The sequence below is a fragment of the Channa argus genome, chromosome 19, assembly GCF_033026475.1.
Source record: "Channa argus isolate prfri chromosome 19, Channa argus male v1.0, whole genome shotgun sequence".
In the NCBI taxonomy this organism is placed as follows: Eukaryota; Metazoa; Chordata; class Actinopteri; order Anabantiformes; family Channidae; genus Channa; species Channa argus.
The window spans coordinates 20,543,195-20,556,468 of NC_090215.1; the positions used below are offsets into that span (position 1 = coordinate 20,543,195).

At 38.2% G+C, this 13,274-nt stretch overlaps 1 protein-coding gene and 1 pseudogene across 3 annotated transcripts in view; both read left to right on the forward strand.

Annotated features, from left to right (window-relative positions):
- LOC137104360 (protein NLRC3-like) overlaps positions 1-13,274 on the forward strand; it is a 111,968-nt gene that overhangs the window by 47,347 nt on the left and 51,347 nt on the right. The gene's annotated exons all lie outside the window — the stretch shown is intronic.
- On the forward strand, positions 862-9,727 carry LOC137104373 (zinc finger protein 271-like; annotated as a pseudogene).

Sequence of the window (13,274 nt, forward strand, 5' to 3'; positions counted from 1 at the left end):
GCTGTTGAACCTTTTGGAGCATTTAACATCTAAACTGTACTGATGGAAATACAGCTGTGGAAATTAGACGTTATAATGAATTTATCAACACAGCACCTAAAGACAGAGGAAGCGTTTGAGAATGTTACAAATTAAATGCTGTCCTACTTTGGTCTTTTCCATCAGATTTAATCCTAAACTGTGAGTTGTTTCTGAGTTTCTACAGGAAGTTTCTCTCTGGTCTTTAAGCTGTAAACTGCTGCAGGCTACAGGCTGAACCTGTTTGTTTCATTCCACAAAAGTGTTGTTAGACTGGTTTGTGGGAGAATGTGTTTTTCTGAAGTAGTTTCACAGCTTCCTGCTCCCTGAATGTTTCTGTAAAAACTCTGCTTCACATAATCACCCCGTAACATTAGACTTCAACATATTCAGAAGGAAATACTGAAGCTACTTTTATCTGACAGGAACTAGTTACCTTTCACATTAAAGGTGTGTGTGCAGTCACAACACCTTTCCAGCCCTGTAAGACATGTCCATGTCCACAGAGGATAATTGCAGCTCAACTACTGCTTGTGCAAAGAAGAGATGGTCTCTATATTCCAACAGCCGACACAGAGGAGAAGGTCAGAAAATGAAAATCATGGTCGTCCTCTCTGAGAGACAGCAGCTGATTTCTATATTCTTCATTTTTTGTAAACCTCACCTAGTTATTCTGTCAGGACCAGTTCTCATTTAATTTTATATGTAAGGGACAAACTGAGTCTATGGGAGTTTGAAGATGTAGACAGTACACAGTGTCTTCATGTTACACAGGTTGATGAGTTTCCAACATTTAGTAGGAATACTGTTAATGTGACATTACTCACAAATGTGTCACAAACAGTGAAAAGCAGAAAAACACATCAGAGGTTTTACATAAACTGTGTGAACTCCAGAAATGCTGGTGAGCACTTTGTGGAGGCTGATGGACATCTGAATAAAGAACAAATCATGTTTGATATCAAACTGAAGACGGACATGGAATAAAAACACTGAAAGCTCAGATATTTCTGAATGTACACTTTGGTCCTTTTACCAAGAAAAACTTGTTTGGACCTAATATGTAGTTTTCTATAGCACAAACATGAATGATGAGATGAGCTCACAAGGATGAATTTGATAGTTATTCTCTAAAGTTTTCAGGACATTAACATCTTGTCAGGAGAAAAAACAAACCTTTTCATAAAAAGTGGATCAAAACATTCAGAAATAAAGGACAAGAATAACTGAGCAGACTAAGCTCCTGAAAGAGGTCGACCCAGAGCCCTGACAGTAAAAACCTGATCCCCCCTGGTCTTTAATCCAATTTCTGCTTCATCCTACATCTTCATCGTCTTTTGTAAATAGAATCAAACGTCAAGTTTCATGTCTGCAATCAGAAGCTTAGAGAGAGACAAAATAAGAGTGAAACCATGTTGAACAAGCAGGTGAACTGGTACCAGGTGAGTGGATCGTGATCTTTACTACCTTATATTAAAAATTTGGATCATGACCCTATACTGACAAAAATATAGAAAACTATGATGGAGGAGGACGACACTAATGGTCTTTTCATTGTGCAAACTGGGAAAAACTGAAATATATTTGTGGTCAAAAAATTGCAAAAGCTGACTGATTAGTCAGGATGTTAATGAACTAAATGGGAAGAAGAAAGAAAAGGACCATGGTTCTATAGAATTCAAAGGAAAGTAGGAGACATGAGATGTACAGGGACAATCAGGACAGATGAAACAGTCATATGAAGACTCAGATTTGGACAAACCGGACTGAAAAGGATTTAGAAGTACAAAGAAGGCTCCTAATTCAAAATCTGCAAAAGTTTCAAGTCAAATACGAGTCTGCAGAAGTTTTGGGGTAAAGTTGTGTTTGTATTAGAGAATAATGCTATGAATTAGTCCTGATCCACACTCCTCACCAGCTGGTGGCGGTAATGCACCAATTCTTGTTTGACAACCGCCAATAAACAAAAGAAGAAGAAGAAGTTACCGCGAGACTCTGTGAAATCAGGAGAGATTTGAGTGGAACGCGGCAGATACAGAGCTGCTGGATTTCATCAACTAGGACCAGATCGGATTAAAACAAGAAACTATTCACCAGAACCACAACACGACCGGGATGGAGGAGAAGAACCAGAACCCGGAGCGCCGAAGCAACAAGGCCGCCAAAAGGAGCAAAGCAGGCTCGTCCTCCGGTTCCAGCGATCAGCAGGTCAGTGTTGATGAGTTAATGGGTAAAAACGGCTTCAGAACGGGACTAAAGAGACTTTGGATCAAAGTTTGGAGCGTTAGTGAAAAGGAGAAAATGGCGGACGGAGGTCCGTGTTTGTCTGCTGCGTTTAGTTCCGCCATGTTGGACCGAGCATATGGTTGGTCACTTCCTGTCCGTTTGTCCGTGTTGGACCGTGGTTAAAGCCACTTTCTCTGTAGAAGTGCATGTGTGTGTAAATGTGAAGAGATAAGCAGCAGCTTTGTAACTCAGAGCTCAGCAGCATCAGAAGGAACCTGGAGTGTAGGAACAGGAGGATCCTTTTCTTGTTCATCTGCATGATCATCTTAGAGGCTCTAGTGTTTGATGCTGTTACATTGTGTTGTTTTCTACTAACAGGAGTTTGTATGGGTTTTTTTTTTTTTCACCACATCTGTATCAATGAAGCAATATGCTAAGGACAGAAACACCTCTCTGTATGACACAGATCAACAGCAGAATCTTCCACAACAGTCATACAGCAGCTTAATCAGCTCCTCTAAAACAGTTTCAAACAATAAGATGTTGATGCGTGTAGGTGCAGGTGAAGCATGTCAAGTCTGCCTTCGGATAAAACGCATACTTTATAAAACGACTGATGGGATAGTGTTAGTTGGGGATGAGCTCTTGAACTTTTGGACTGTTAAAAGTAGAAAGTTAAGTCCTGATGAAAAGATTTTATTAGTGTTGAATAACTTTACTTCTGAGTGGGTTGATGAGTCTAAATATGTTAAACATGCTTCACACAAGGGCCCACAGAAGGATGTGATCAATATCAAGGGATGTTTGAAAGTGCTTAACGAGTGCGGTGAACATATTCCTATGTTTGTTTTGTGTGCTCAAGTGAAGCGAGAGCTGAAGATAACGGCAGTAATTAGTGCAGACATGCACAGTGTTATTCAAATGATTAAAACCAAGCTGGTGAGTGGTTTTGTTGCCAAGCATGAATCAACTTCATGCTTCTATGAGCTGCAAATTCAGCTCCTTGAGCTAAATAATAAGATGTTTGAAGTTTGGTGAACACCATCATGTTCATGTAACCAATGCAAAATCCACGTGGGGTCTCTCCACTGGTGGGATTGTGTGATGCAGAACCATCTGAGAAAGTAACAGTGGAACTGGGTTAAGAACATTCTATTCATTATCAGTTCCATTAGGCTTGTCAACAATGATCGTATCTCTGCTGTCTCGCTGTAGAAAGGTGATGAGTTTCTGCTCTTGGAAGATGAAAGAGAGGCTGCATAAGGAAGCAGAAGAGTTAGATCAGTCCAAGCAGCACTTTGTCTGAGTCATGACAGCTTCTCTGCAACTGTCACAGCTTCAGGCATCATATTCCATCATCTACAGGGTCCAGCTTAGCTGAAAAGTAAGCAGTAGGTTATCATTATGCCATCATGGCTCTTTAACAAAACAGATGTCTTACAGCATTGTAGAATATTATCTACAGAATAATAAAGACAAGGAGCTTTTCTGTCTTAATAATTGTGAATCCATTGTTTTCAGTATGACGTCATTGTTTCTTGGTTACAGATATTAGAACAGATTGTTTGGTTATGTGATCTCAGCTGTGATCGCATGACCTAAATAAGTTTCTTTAGGTAGGACAAACTGTAATGTGAGTCAGTTTTCTGCTAAAGGTTTGGGTAGGTTCACCTTATCTAACATGCAGGCTTTCTCAGACAGGCTGCACATCAGAAAGTCATCAGTGTACTGCAGCAGAACTGATCCTGCTGCTAAATGCAATGTCTGAGATTACAGCTGAAAATCACCGGGACGTCTCAAAATGTCAATTCAAAAGCCAAATCTTATCCAGGAAATTGCTATTATTTTATAGGAAAAGCCAAAAGTAATGGCTGTCAGTGAACATAAGGACAAATAGAAATACATTCTCCAAATCAGCAACCGAGAAATTAATTGTGGATTTAATACTTCTGGAGCTCTTGGATGAATTTCCATTTTTCCTATTTAAATCTCCATTTTCCACCATCACATATCTTTGCTGATAAAGTTTTACAAGACACAATTACAACTGCTTTTCTTTAACAACGTGATTCCATCAGTGTCTTTTGTTTCAAAGAGTAATGAATAAAGAGTAAATCTTAATTAAAATAAATATAACATGTTTGACTTTCAAAATAAGACCCCTCAGTATATAAGTACAAGTGTTTAAAATAAACATCTGTGTAGATATAGGCCTATTATATCTTCAGTAAATTAATTATATCTTCATTAAATAATTATTTCAGGATATTTTACAGCATGTTAACTCTTTTTTTTTTTTTTTTTTTTTTTTTTTTTTTTTTTTGCATCAGCATATTAGTATTAAATAGTTACCACTCATTTTGCAACTGACCTTTAATACTGATCTAGTTTCTCTCTACCAAACGTCACCTCTTGATCATTTACTTTCAGTGTATTCAGGAAATTCACTTTCCCTCAGCATTTAAACCTCAGGTTGTTTAAATTTCGCTTTGATCTTAAACACATCGCTCAACCAAATCCACATTTATTCCAGCATGTGTGAGCTTCATCAAGGAGTTTTCATTACATTTGTCTGGCAAACTATCAGTTCATGTCTGAGCGAGCATTTCTTCATTGCAGTTTGCAAATCAGTGTATGTGTGTGTGAGCATGTCTTCATTGCAGTGTCAGTGTCAGTGTCAGTGTGTGTTACCTTCCTCCTTTTGATCAGTCACCAACAACTTACACCAGAGCAACAGCTCCTTCTCCTCCCATCAGTTTGCCACTGGTGATGACTTCTCAGGACAATCTCTGGGTCTATGTTCTCCTCAATCCCAGAGGAGACAGCCTTTTATCCAATGTCCCCTTTGCTCACATGTGGCATCCATCTGCAGCTACTGAACATCAGCCACCTCCAAGTCCTCGTTCTCTGCCTCTCCATCATCCACGGTATCTTTTTGCTCCAGGACTTCTCATCATATGAAGTCATAAGAAGACATCTTCATCAGTCCTTGGCCTGAAGACCAATTACGGACCGTCTTGGCCAGTCACTCTGACCATGGTTGCAGTCAGAACTCCTGTATTTTTCCATGTTTGCTTCCTTGTCTTTTAATTCTGAGGTGGTCGCAAGTGAGGCAGATGATGAGGATCCAGAAAGGGACAAAGACGAGGATGGAGATGTAGTGGATTCAGGTGGTAGTTGTTGTTGTTGTGGGACTGATTGTTGTTGCACTCGTTCATGGTCAAGACACACTGGGACTATGTGATGGTGGGGTGTGTTTTCTACTGAAGCATCATCTGCTCTGTGTGGTGCAGCTGACATAACTTTGGTTTTTGTTATTTTTCCACTCGTTTTCTTTCCCTGTTCTATAATTCGTTTTTCTCTTTTATCACATCTTTCACATTATGTAAGTGACACATCTGTGTGTGTTTCAGTGACTCTTTTTATCCTTCACTTTATTTTCTTGATTTAACTATTTTTCTTCTAATTTAATTCCTTTTTTACTAAAGGAACCTCTCTGAGGAAAGCCAGAATTCTCAGTCCAAGTTTTCATACGTTTGTCACCAAATGTTGACATTATGAAAATCTCCTGTTTTCTCTGCTGTGTGTTTGCTCTCCTCATTCTCTCACCGTCCCTCAATTCCTAAAGGGCTATTGCGTCAGGAAGGGCATCTGGTGTAAAAACTGTGCCAAATCAACATGCAGACAAAATAATCCACTGTGGCGACCATGAACTCACGGGATAAGCTGAAAGGCCAATAAATAAATAAATAAATACATAAATAAATAAATAGCACAATGCTCCCCAATTATTTAAGTTGTTTTTCTTGTGAAATCAAATGTTTTTAAAGGTATCGTATTGAAGTTGGAAATTCCAGTATTGTGATATCCCTAGGACATTTATGGTTTAATACAGTTCACTACCTCACAAGATCTAACTCTTTGTTTTGTTTTTTGTTTGTGACTTTAGAAATGGAGCGAAAGAAAGAGGAACAAACATCATTCATGTCAGCAATGTGGCAAAGGCTTCCAATCACCATCAGCACTGAAGATTCATCACAGACTTCACACTGGAGAGAAACCTTATTGGTGTGATCAGTGTGGAAAAACTTTCACTGAGAGCAGTAATCTAAAAAAGCACCAGCGTATTCACACTGGAGAGAAACCTCATTGGTGTGATCAGTGTGGAAAAACTTTCACTGAGAAAAAGAATCTAATACTACACCAGCGCATTCACACTGGAGAGAAACCATACTTGTGTAGACAGTGTGGAAAAAATTTCAGTGGGAAAAACTATTTAAAAATACATCAGCGCATTCACACTGGAGAGAAACCTTACTTGTGTAGACAGTGTGGAAAAACTTTCACTGTGAGCAGCCATCTTCAACAGCACCAACGTATTCACACTGGAGAAAAACCTTATTGGTGTGATCAGTGTGGAAAAACTTTCACTGACAAAGGCAATCTAATAAACCACCAGTATATTCACACTGGAGAGAAACCCTACTTGTGTGGTCAGTGTGGAAAATCTTTTACTCTGAACAGCAGTCTAAAAAATCACCAGCTTGTTCACACTGGAGAGAAACCGTATTCATGTGATCAGTGTGGAAAATCGTTTGCTGTGAGCAGAAGTTTAAAACTACACCAACGCATTCACACTGGAGAGAAACCTTATTGGTGTGATCAGTGTGGAAAAGCTTTCACTAAAAGCAGTGGTCTAATAACGCACCAGCGGATTCACTCTGGAGAGAAACCCTACTCTTGTGATCAGTGTGGAAAAACATTCACTTTGAGCACCCATCTAAAACAGCACCAGCGCATTCACACTGGAGAGAAACCCTACTCATGTGATCAGTGTGGAAAAACCTTTAGTCATTGCGGCAGTCTAAAACTACACCAGCGCGTTCACACTGGAGAGAAACCCTACTCATGTGATCAGTGTGGAAAAACGTTCACTGTGAAAGGCAGTCTAATAAGACACCAGCACGTTCACACTGGAGAGAAACCTTATTCGTGTGATCAGTGTGGAAAAACATTCACTTCGAGCACCCATGTAAAACAGCACCAGCGCATTCACACTGGAGAGAAACCTTATTGGTGTGATCAGTGTGGAAAAACTTTCAGCGACAGCAGCAGTCTGCATAGGCACATGCATGCTCACGCTAGAGAGAATTCTTAAGCCAGTGATCAGTGCTGAAAAACTAAAATTGGAAATTTAGACACCAGCATGTTTAACACTGTCAACAATGTAAAGCTGTGACCAATGTGGTTGAGGTTTGTTTGATTCATAGAGTACATGGTATAAACACCTGGGAGAGTTAAGATTTAACAAATGCAGAATCAGAGCCACTATGGACTACAGAGATTAGGCTGCATTTGGTAAAACGAACAAACCATTCTTTAAATACAAGTTATGTAAAAATAGATTTTCTTGATTTTGATATCAAATAGTAATCTCCTGCGAGTTTTCTTTAACTTTTTTTGTGTTGTGTTCTTTGTGTGCATCTACGCATCATTTCCTGCCAACATACATTTGCCTGTGATCCCCCTCGAGGCAGCAACAGTTTCAGATGCCAACGTGTTAAATGCACAAGGAAGTTTATCTCCAATGTGTTTCAGAATCTTCTGTTAACATGCAGCTTGTGTGAAATATACTGGAAGTACAGACATGAAGCTTGTTCCTCATGTACAATTTAAATCAGAGGAAAGATGCTGACGGTGTTAACTGTGCTAATTTAGGAGTATGAGGAGCTACGTTCAGAGCATATTAGCTAACTCCACCCAGTGAAATGCAATAAGTGAAGCAATAAGCTAACTTTGCTTCATTTATGTAGAAGTTCACCTGTATAGTGAAAATATTGGACTTGTATAATTAATGCTTACTCTGGAACTGAGGTCCAGATTGTGTCAAGCAGCAGGTTGACACAGCAAGGAACTGTTGAGGTTCAGATGATCAATAGTTTGTTGCCAAATGGTTTGTGTTGCATTATTGGATAATAATTATTGATGTATTGATGTGTGAACATCACTGTTGCTGGAGATGATTTGAACTTTATGTACTGACAGCAGATCATCCATAATAACACATGATTTAGTAGCTGGTATTATTTTGGACAGAGAATCTGCATCTGCAAAGTAAAGCTGTCAGATAAATGTAGCAGAGGAAAAAGTACGATATTTATCTCTAGATTCTAGTTGAGGGAAATGGAAAGTACAACAAAACTGTAGTTACATATAGTACTTGGGTGAAAGTACTTGATTCCTGTCAAACTGGAGCTAAGTAAAGTTGAATATCAGCTGAATCCAATCAACTCTGAATTCCACTGAATTGTATTGTTACAACTGTCTCTTTGTTTTTCTACTGAATCACGTTTGATTCATTTCCTGACAAATAGATTTGAACACATTCCTAATAAATGAGCATTAGCTCCAGGCAGATAGGAACAGTCTGTATCACCCAGCTGTACCCACCTTAACACCACACTGAGCTTCCTCCATTACATTTGGAATTTTCAGCTTTTTTAGATTTGGATCCAAAATCTTCACTGTGTTTGTGTGTTGAACAGAATCAGGAATTATTTCCAGTAAAATCAATAAAAGTCAAAAAGAAAACCCACTGTGTGCTGATTCTTCCTGTATGTATATCTACATGTACAGACCTTTAGAAATACATACACCAACATAAATATAGACAAAAACCACATGTAGAAAGTCTGTAAAACACAAAGTTTCCTCTCATGGATCTATATGTGGATCTATCTCTGTTTTCATCCACCAGTCACCATTTTCTGTTGGAAATAAACCTTCACACTGACAAAGTTCCACCATTTTCAACATTTCCATTCTCACTTTGCTTTTAATTCAATCTTTGTTCAAACTTGGAAAATGTTTTATTTGTTCAGTTCAACATTTAATTTTCTCAATGTGAAAAAAAGTCTAAATGTTTTTCCATCATAATGATGACGATATTCAGATTTTGTCCTTTGTTATTGTCTCTTAAATCTCTCAACATTACAGTCAGTGAACATTTGATTCTCTTCCCACCACCCCTGCATGGATCCTGATTGATTGATTGATGCTCCTACAATGAACAGGGTATTTGTTTAGTTTTCATATCATCGTTGTAGTTTCTTGGAATTCGACAATTACTAGATGCCAGTTTGTGACTGAGGAATGGTTGAGTAAATATTGTTCCACCATTTGGACCTTTCAAGTTACCTGAGGATTCACATTTAGAAACTATTAGATTTGGTTTTCTTGTCTTTGTCAAACAGGTCACAGTATGAGCTGTTGTGTTCAAGTCTGTTGTGCTGTTGACATGTTTCCCCTTAATACTTTAACCTTATTCTAACTCAAACAGTTCAGGAAATAGACTTGACCTTTTTGTTTGTTTTGTCCAGTTTCTTCTAGTTTATTTCTGTTTTAGGTTTAATTTGAATTTTATCATTTCAGTCCCATTTCAGAGTAAACTGCTCCTAATGGTTGATTAGATTTTTGATCAGTTATTGATTTAACCTCATGTTTTACTCAGCAGCTGATTTATGATGTCAGTGTCATATTTGACTTTTTCATTTCACCATAATCCAGTCTGTGTGACATCTTGTGTTTGATAGAATCCATATTCCACATGTTCACATATGTTCAGTCAGGTTTGTCTTTTCTTTGCTGTGTTTCTGTTGGAGCTGAAATAAAAGATTCAGCAAAGAAGAAGCAGAAGCCTGATTATTTTCCACCTCCTCAGAAACATGTTTGATTTCATGGGGTTTAGTTGAACAGAATTGAGCCATTTGTTTGTTACAATCATTGTTCTGTTCTAATCTGAGGAACAGTTTCTAATGTTAGTAATAACCAGGACTTCAGAGAGGAAACCTTTCACATGCAACATCAAATTCCACTGTAATACTCCATCAATCCACAGGGTGGAGGCTGTAACACAAAGCTGAACAGAAATCTGAATTTACCAGGGCGGCTGCAGGTCCTTCAAAGCTCTTAAATTCAGATTGGATTGGTCTGAAATGTTTGATTCGTGCACCACAAGAATTCCAGCTCACACATGCAGAACAGGAAGCATCAAACATGAGAGACCACCAGCAGATTGTTTTTCTAACAGTTCATTCCTGCTTCAGAGCCAGGTGCTCTGTTAATACAGAGTATCAATTCACCACCCACTTGTGCTGTGCCAAACTGAAAACAAACATTAATTTCATATGGTCTTAAAAAGTCTTAATTTTCACCTGTTTAAATGTGTTAACACACACTTGTATTTTTATTATCTTTTGTTGGTTTTATTCAACGAAGTGTGTTTAAAAGATGAACAACAATTCATTTAGCCTGTCAAGACTGTCTAGTGTGTCCACTGATGAGCGAGTGAAAAAAAAACTGCACAGTTTTTTCCAAACAATTTAAATACACAATCCTAATAGCAGGTTGTAGTAGACTTGATGCTCAGCATACTAGAGCTAAAGCCTGTTAGCCTGATTGGCTAACAGGTCATTTACAGTTCACTACTGACTCCTCAGAGGTGTGAAAAAACAATGTACTACCCTGGAAACAGTCCCCAAACCCCAAAGTAATGAAATGATTCAGCCCTCATTGTGTTTGTTTTGGTGTTGACACATATTGTTCTGTGAATATTAGAACATTCTCATCAATCAAAGATTGTCCTGCATTGTCAATTGAATTTTAGTTCATTGATGGCAGCAAAGGTTGTGCAGGGATAAGGTAGAATAAGGTGAGGTAATAAGGTAGGCATGCGACGTCTCTCGCTGTTCAAAAGACGTCATGGCGCTCTCAGGTAGGATGAGGCATTTATATGTTGCTCAGTAGAAAGAAAAAAACAAAGAAAAAATCCCCCACACACTATGAAACCACACGCAGCCTGAAGTGTTGATGCAGGGAAACATAGATCATTGCTTTCAAGTTGTTCATCTGAATGTCACAGCTGACATGTTGTGTGTTCACAGATGCTCTTCTGTCCACCTCAGTTAGAACTAGTTGTTATTTGACTTACTGCTCCCTTTCTGTCATCTTGAAGCAGTCCAGCCATTCTCCTCTGACCTCTGACATCAACATGACATTATCACCCAGAGAACTGCTGCTCACTGGATGAAGTATCCAAAGAACACTGTTCTCTGTAATCACTAGAGACGGTTGTGTGTGAAAATCCTGCTGAGTCAACAGTTTCTGAAATACTGTGTCCAGCACCAACCACCAGGCCACATACACAGTCACTTAAATCACCTTTCCTCCTTTGATGCTCACTTCTAACTTTAGTATTGATTGAGTTTCTGGCCTGTGATCGGCTGATTAGACTTTTGCGTTGAGGAGCAAGTGAACAGCACCTAATTGCATGAGGCCTGTAAACAGACATTAAAAACTATACTAACATCAAAAACAAAGTCCTATCAAATCATATGTGAAATTGCTATGAGGAATATGAGTCTTTATAAAGTGTTTGTTAAAATGAGGCTGAATCAGTTCCCCAAAGTTCAATTACAATAGTTGTCACATTTAAAGTCTACAACTGTCTCTTTGACTTTTCTGTTCATTTGTCTTTTAGGGTGTCAGGTCTGCTTCACTTTCTGTCCTCCAATAATTTGACCTGAACCTATGTTTATGTGCCTTTTCATTGTTTGTTTCTTGCTTTATGTGGTTCATCCTTTAATGAGTGATGCTCAAAGAATAATTTTCACAATTCTTCTGCACAACAAATTATAAATAGAGTATTGGTGTCCATCATATGGGTGGAAGATGCGTTTAACTACAAATTCCATAAAATAAGACCATTTACGTAAGTGATGTGTTCAGCACGTAAGGACGTAAGACAACTGTGTTTAGTGAGTCCACAGGAAAAAAACTGGACCCCAATCTTCTAAAGTGTGAGAGTATTTGAAGTAGAGACAAACAGCATGGAGCTCTGGAAGTTCTGCTAATTGACTTATTTTACTGTTGAATTGCTAAATGTAGCTCTCACCACATTCCTTTAACTTGAATGGAGCCAGTCTGTAAAAGCCAGATCAGCAGTTCAGACTGGACTAGTTTCTGTTTGGGTGAACAAAGTCCTGCTGCCCACACTTTGTCATATTTGTTTGTTTAAACAGTAGATGATTGAATAAAATATAGAAATATAAATTATTTACACATTTTTATTTAAACTTTAAGTAAATAATTGTTATAATAATTAAAAAGTAAGAAAGAGCTTGGTGGGAAAATAATTAAGATTAATCGTCCAAAAAATAATCCTCAGCCCTACTGATATCAGTGATAACAATGATAAATCAGCTAATTATTTTCTTTCCCTATTTAAATTGACTCACAATGTCACAGTTTAGGCTCCATTTAATTTAGATGTAATAAAGGGGGGGTAGCTGTAGCTCAGTCGTCCATGGACCACAGGGTCAGTAGCTCGATCCTCGGTCCCGGCTATGTGTCAAAGTGTCTCTGGACAAGACATTGAGCCCTCAACAGCCCATTCCCATCTCCAGCTGTGCAGTGCTGGTCCCAAGCCCGGTAGAAATTAGAGAGCGTTGCATCAAGAAGGGCATCCGGCATAAAAACTGTGCCAGATCAACATTCGGACAATGATCCGCTGTAGCGACCCTGAACTCACGGGATAAGCAGAAAGGACAAAAAAAAAAAAGCGTGGAATAACACTCCAGCCTTATGTATCTCATTATGCTTTATTGATATTTATCCTGTGACCAAGTATTTCTGCTTTCTCAAACAACAAACATATAGATTAATCGAATCTTTTAGTTATTTGCAGCTTTTTATACAATTCATTCACTGATTTGAAACTAACATTCCTAAGTCACAGGAATAACACTTGATATTTCTATCTGACCTTGATATTATTGGACAACCCTTTCTACATGCTGAGCCACAAGTGCAAAAATTTTAACACTTATTTTGAATAAAATACATATTACCTATATTTTTTATGTTTTGTATGTTAATAAAATATAATAATTATTCAATTTCCCAATAAAGTTAAATTAAGGAAAGAAATCCTCTAAAATAAAGTTTAACAGCACCTGAGGAAACATGTTTAC